Genomic DNA, 6,081 nt, shown 5'->3' with positions numbered 1-6,081 from the left:
ACTTGGGACTAAAGGAGGACCAACTCGCACACATATTATCTCCAGAATGCGTCCTGGTTGTGCGAGTTGAAGAGAAGGAAGCCTGAACAGCATAAACTTTCGCTGTTTACACCTAGATAGACATGCGGCTGAGGCTGAGGGATTTATGGCGCACAAGGCTGCTTCTATGGATGTGCGACTTGGACCTGCAACTTGGGAAGCACCTGACCATGTCGCACACTTGAGACATGATCTATTTGAAGCCGGGTCAGTACCCAGTTTTTCCTGGGCTGACCCGGTCCACAAAACATACTATATATGTTTTTTAGGGTTTTTTCCAAGACTTAAGCTTTATTCTCTCTTTGTTTTCTTTTCCCCTTTAGTCAAAAACGAGTTTGTTAAGAGATATCTAGAGGATTGAATCAATCTAAAGTTGTTTCTTATCATCTCATCTTCTTATCTTTTCTCTTAATCATGTTTAACATCATCTCTTGCAAAAGATTAGGTGTGTTAAGCATGATTAGTGAGTAGTCTTCTTTTAAGCTTTTAGGTGTATAATTTAGAGTGCTTTGATGTTTGATTTATAATATTTAGGTTCTAGATTCTCATTCCCTTTCCTTAGTTAGCTGCTCTTTATGCTAGATCTCTCATTATAAGCTTGATCTAGAACTTAGGCACTTTTCCACCCACAAGGTGTTTGATGAAATGGCTGAATGAGCTAACTTAAGGGTTTATGTTTTAAATGCTATGGGAATGTTTGTTTGAAGCATAAATGACATATTAGAACTGTTTATTAATGCATATTGATCATCATTACCACTAATGAGAGTTAGGTTTGAATGCTGATTAGTATAGTGATCATTGTCTTGGGAAAGAAATGGTTTTGCTTTGAGTTCTAAGTTGATTGGAATTGAGATCATGTGATGCTCTCTTTATCTTTCTGTATAAGATTCAGTCTTTCTTAGCTCTTAACATGATGCACAAAGAGGCTGTTTGGTCATATTAGACTTGGAACCTTAAGCTTGTTAATTGATTATTCACTAATGGGAATTAGTCTTGATTAAGTAATTTACAAAGGGATTTCTGTCATGAGAATGAATTAATCTGAATTGGAAGTCTAGACTAAAGAATTGCAAATGTTGCATTGTTTTCTTAGCATCATGAATTAAGCATTGAAAGCACCCTAATCAATGATCACATCTAGAGGTTTAGCTTTCTCTTTATTTGAATTTGAGTCTTTGTTTTGTTTGTCTTGTTTGCTTGTTTAATTCTTAATTACTGCTTGTTCTTGTTTGTTTTATGTTTATAGATCACTTAATCACCAACCTGTTTCATTAGACTTGGATTAAGAATTGATCCTCGTAGTCTTAGTGTCTAGAATCTCTCCAATTGGATTGATCCTCAAGTGCTACAACACAAGAGGTTAATTGACCTTAGTAGGTAAAAAACCTACTATCATTGATATGTCTATATTTTACATCATTTAGAGAGCATTTTAGAGTCCTCATCATGTGTTTTCCCATGTAAATTGTGTCTTTAGGCATGAAAATAGGATTTAGGGCTTGCATTAGGTCCCAAAGAGTTTTGCATGTTTTGAAGTCTTTATCAGGTGCTTTGGGAGTCGTTTGGAGCTTAAGAAGAGGAGCAGAGGAGAAAACGATGAAGAAAAGGGTCAAAAATGGTGAAAACCGCTTGGAGGAATATCTCGGCCAAATCGCGTACCGGACGGACAGAAACCTCGGTCAAAATCCTTACCGATCGCTCATTACCGGCCAAAACCCTTACCGATCGTTCAACCTCGACCAAAAAGCTTACCGATCGCTCAGCACCGACCAAAACCCGTACCGATCGACCAAAGTCAGCCTGGGTCGAAGATCAGGTGCAAATACCATGGGTTGAGTTTTTGGCCGAGGCGAAGGAATTTTTACGACCAAAAAGCTTACCGCGGTACACAGCCCTCGGCCATTTTCCTTACCGCGGGAAGCTATTCTCGACAAAAATTTGTCCTTGTCCGCGCGTTCCAAAGATCAGCAATCCGGGGAACCTTCCGGTCCAAACCAGTTGGCGGGGTCTTCAGCAAAGTTGGAGATAATCAAACAAAGATCCCAGAACAATTGGAATCATCCAATTCGGACCCGTGGGGAGAAAGATACAGCTTCCGGAAGATGCACCAACATTACGCGCATCCGAGAACCGAACGGCGGAGCACAAAGATCACGGCGGACGGAGCCTTTCCGGACCAAATCAGCTTGCCCGGTCTTCACCAAAGTTTGAGATCTGTGAAAGAACCTTTCAGAACAGTTGGGATCGCTAAATTCGGAGCAGCGGTTTGAAAGATAAAGTCTCCGGAGTTCACATCGGTCTAAAAAGCTTATTTTCTGGTGATTCCAATACGGTTCAAAGATGTGAAATCCAGGAAGCCCTCCACTTCCCAAGCTCCGACGGTTTCTTCACCAAAGTTCGAGCTTATTGAGTCATCTTGACTATGGAACTGGTCTCAGAGCATTTGGAGTCGTGGGATGAAAGTTACTGCTTCCGGAAGGTGACATGGTCAATACGAGCCCAAATATGTTGTGATACACGCTAAGTGTTTTCTCAGGGCTCGGCATCATAACCTCGACATCGGCCAAGTCAAGGCTCATATTTTGGGAGTATTCTGAACTAGGCCTCGTGCAAACGCCTCGGCACGTTGGAATCAAGGCATGCACACGTAAGAAATGAAGTTGGAAACGACTAAGTGTTGAACGTGCACCTCGGTGCAATGACCTCGGCGTGCATGCTGGACCCTGTTCGATCAAACCCCTCGACTACCAAGCGCCTCGGCATTTCATGCCGAGGTTTATTGTCACAAACCCAGAATCAAGAACAAAGCTGCCCAAGAATACACACGTGAAGATGGATCAAAGACTAGGGTTCATGCATGTTCTTGACGTGTTCTTCACGAGATCTTCATTTGGATCTGGACTCACGTGCACTCCTCGGCATGAAGACCTCGGCTTCACTCTCTGACACACCGTGGCACTCACCCATCAACCCAAGATCGCGGTTCAGTACCCGGTTTGTTCCGGGCTGACCCGCGACACTTTACCTTTGCTATATATACATTTTGAGACTAAAAACCTAATCATCGGATCTCTTACCTGTTTTTAGTTTGAAGAACTTGCCTTTTTAGTGAAACTTGATGATTCTAATCCGATATCTTGTTGTTGCATGAGAAATCTTGTTCTTACTTTATTTCTTTTATCATCTAACATTGAACTCCTCATCATGACCAGCTACACGTCTTGCAAAGGACTTAGTGAGCTCGTTATGATTAGTGAGTAGTCGTTTAAGCGGCTTTAGATGAGTAGATTAGGGTGCTTTCAAGGTAGATTAGTGGGTTTAGGTGTCTAGTCTTGCATGTTTCATTCTTTAACCGACGAGATCTCTAGGCTGGATCCAAGCACATCACTTGAGGTTCAGATCTGAGACATATCTCGCATCAAAAGTGTTTGTAGAAATGTCTGAACCACTCGGTTAAGGGTTTAAGAGTCTTTCATCGCGAGAGTGATAGTTTGTTCTTTTAAATGACATTTTTGAACTGATTCTTATTGCTGATTGATTCGATGCTTCTCAAAAGACATTTTTGGTATGGAGGATCAATTTAGATGCTTAATACTTTCATGAGAAGATTAACATGCCTTGAGTTCAAAGTTAAATGAAACCGCTTGATGTTTTGATTCATTAACCCACTAGTTGAACTTGGAAGCACCCGAGTCAAGTATCTCGTCTAAAGTCTCTTGCTTTATTACATATTATCATCATCTGAATCGCTTAGTTATCATTTGCATCTTTGCTTTGTTTGATTCTCATCATTTACCTTACTTACATGCTTAATCGTTATTATTTAGCTTAGAAAAACCTTCACCTTTTTATCTTGACTTAAATAAACAAACAACATAGACTAGTGTCTCGTTGACAAGTCTGGATTGACACCTCTTAGTACTACTTTGACAAGGGGATTGATAGCCCTGAGATATAAAAACTCTTATCTATCAATTGGCGCCGTTGCCAACTTGTCGGAGCATTAGTCTTTCGTTTGTTCTTGAGCTCAAGATTTTAACTTTCTTTGTTTTACTAACTTCTTTGCAAGTTCTTGTGTTACTTTCAGGTGCATGAAAACCAGGTCTCGGAGCACAGAACCGCCTTTACCGTACGACGACAACATCAACCGGATTGAGAGGCGAGCTCGAGAGAGGGAACGGCATTTTGAACGACTTGGAATGGCAGAACAGCAAAGGATCGAGCAACAGGCTCAAGAAGCCGAACACCAGGCTCATGCTAATCAGGCGCAGGCAGGCAGGAATGAACAACAGGCCTATGTTAACCAACAACAAGCTCAAAGGAACGAGCGGCTTGCTCAGCAAAACCAACAACAAGCTAATAGGAACGAGCACCAAGCCCACCATGTTCATCCGCCCCCGCCACAAGCTCAGAGACAACCTCCTCCGGTCTTTGTTGGAGAAAACGACCGAGCTAATGCGCACCAATACCGAGCTGGGATTCAAGCTCCACCGGTTCAAAACAACAACTTTGAGGTTAAAGCTTCCCTGCTCCATATGGTGCAGAACTCAAAGTTCCACGGTCTAGCCGGAGAAGACCCTCTTGAGCATCTAGATCAGTTTGATCGGGTTTGCGACCTAAATAAGATCAATGGTGTCTCGGAAGATAGCTTCAAGCTACGCTTGTTCCCATTCAGCCTCGGTGATAAAGCTCACCAGTGGGAAAAGAACCTACCGAGGGGTTCTATACAAACCTGGGAACAATGTAAACTGGCGTTCCTATCAAAGTTCTTTTCCACATCACGCACAGCTAAGCTCAGAAACCAGATCTCCAGCTTCACGCAGCACAACAATGAGAGCTTTAGCGAAGCTTGGGAACGGTTTAGAAGCTACACTAACCAATGCCCCCACCACGGCTTCTCCGAGGCATCCCTCTTGAGTACTTTATACCGAGGTGCACTCCCCAAGATCAGAAACCAACTCGATACAGCTTCAAATGGAAATTTTCTTGGGAAAGAGATCAATGCGGCAATGGAAATCGTCGAGAACCTATCCATGTCTAATGATACTTATGGCGATGACTTTGATAGAGTAAACCGTACAGAGAGCTCCAATGAAGAACAGCGTATGAAAAAGGATATCAGAGAGCTTCAGAGCAAGCTTGACAAAGTTCTGATGGCGACACAAAAGCCAATGCACTTTGTAGGCGAGTTTGATGAGCAAGGGCCAAGTTTTGACAATGTTAATGAAGATGGTCTAACTCAAGAGGAGCTGAACTACATAGGGAATCAGCAGAGATATCAGCGGTTTAACAACTACAACAGTAACCAAAACCTCTCATACAGAAACCCGAATGTAGCTAACCCTCAAGACCAAGTGTACCCTGCTCGGCAACAACAACAACGCTATGCTCCAAAAGCTCCTTTTCAGAATACCTTCCAGCCCAAACAACAGTTCAGTGGGCAACAGCACGGCTACACTCATCAGAATCAAGCGGCTCAGGGTGACAACTTCACCAGCCAACCGCAACATCACAAGTTTCCACCAGGGTTCAATCCGCAGCCGATGGGTAATCAGCGACAGAATCAGGGAACGGGTCAGAATCCGATGGGAAACGATGTCTGTGGGATATTACAGCAACTGTTACAGGGTCAGCAGAGAGTTGAGAGCCAGCACGCGACAATGCAGCAAGATATCAGAGAGCTTAAGCAGAATCAAGCCTCTACATCATCCCGAGGCCCGGCTTTACCAGGTAAACCGGAGCCCAATCCCAAGGAGTACGTGAACGCCATCACATTGAGGAGTGGCAAAGAACTACAAGCTCCGAACCCTAAGACTAAGCTCATTGAGGCCAATGAGCAATTAGAGGGGGAGGCAGCCTCAGGTGATGCGTGTAAAGAAGCAGATTTTGAGAAAGAACCGATCAAGGACAAAGGAAAAGAGGTGGAAAAGACAACTGAGCTTGAAAAGCCATACGTTCCACCACCACCTTACCAACCCAAGATACCGTTCCCAGGGCGTTTCAAAAGAAAATCTTAGACAAAGCCAAAGCGGTCTTTGA

General features: G+C 43.2%; 1 non-coding gene across 1 annotated transcript; it reads right to left on the bottom strand.

Moving 5' to 3' along the window:
- Positions 1–4,832: 4,832 nt before the first annotated feature.
- LOC112088777 lies at positions 4,833–4,939 on the bottom strand. The gene has a single exon (XR_002900713.1). It is a non-coding gene; the product is annotated as a small nucleolar RNA R71 (small nucleolar RNA).
- Between the last annotated feature and the right edge of the window lie 1,142 nt (positions 4,940–6,081).

This window comes from Eutrema salsugineum, unplaced genomic scaffold (genome assembly GCF_000478725.1).
Source record: "Eutrema salsugineum unplaced genomic scaffold, Eutsalg1_0 scaffold_14, whole genome shotgun sequence".
NCBI lineage: Eukaryota > Viridiplantae > Streptophyta > Magnoliopsida > Brassicales > Brassicaceae > Eutrema > Eutrema salsugineum.
Note: the sequence above shows the minus strand (reverse complement) of the source record. Positions and strands in the feature narration are given on the sequence as shown.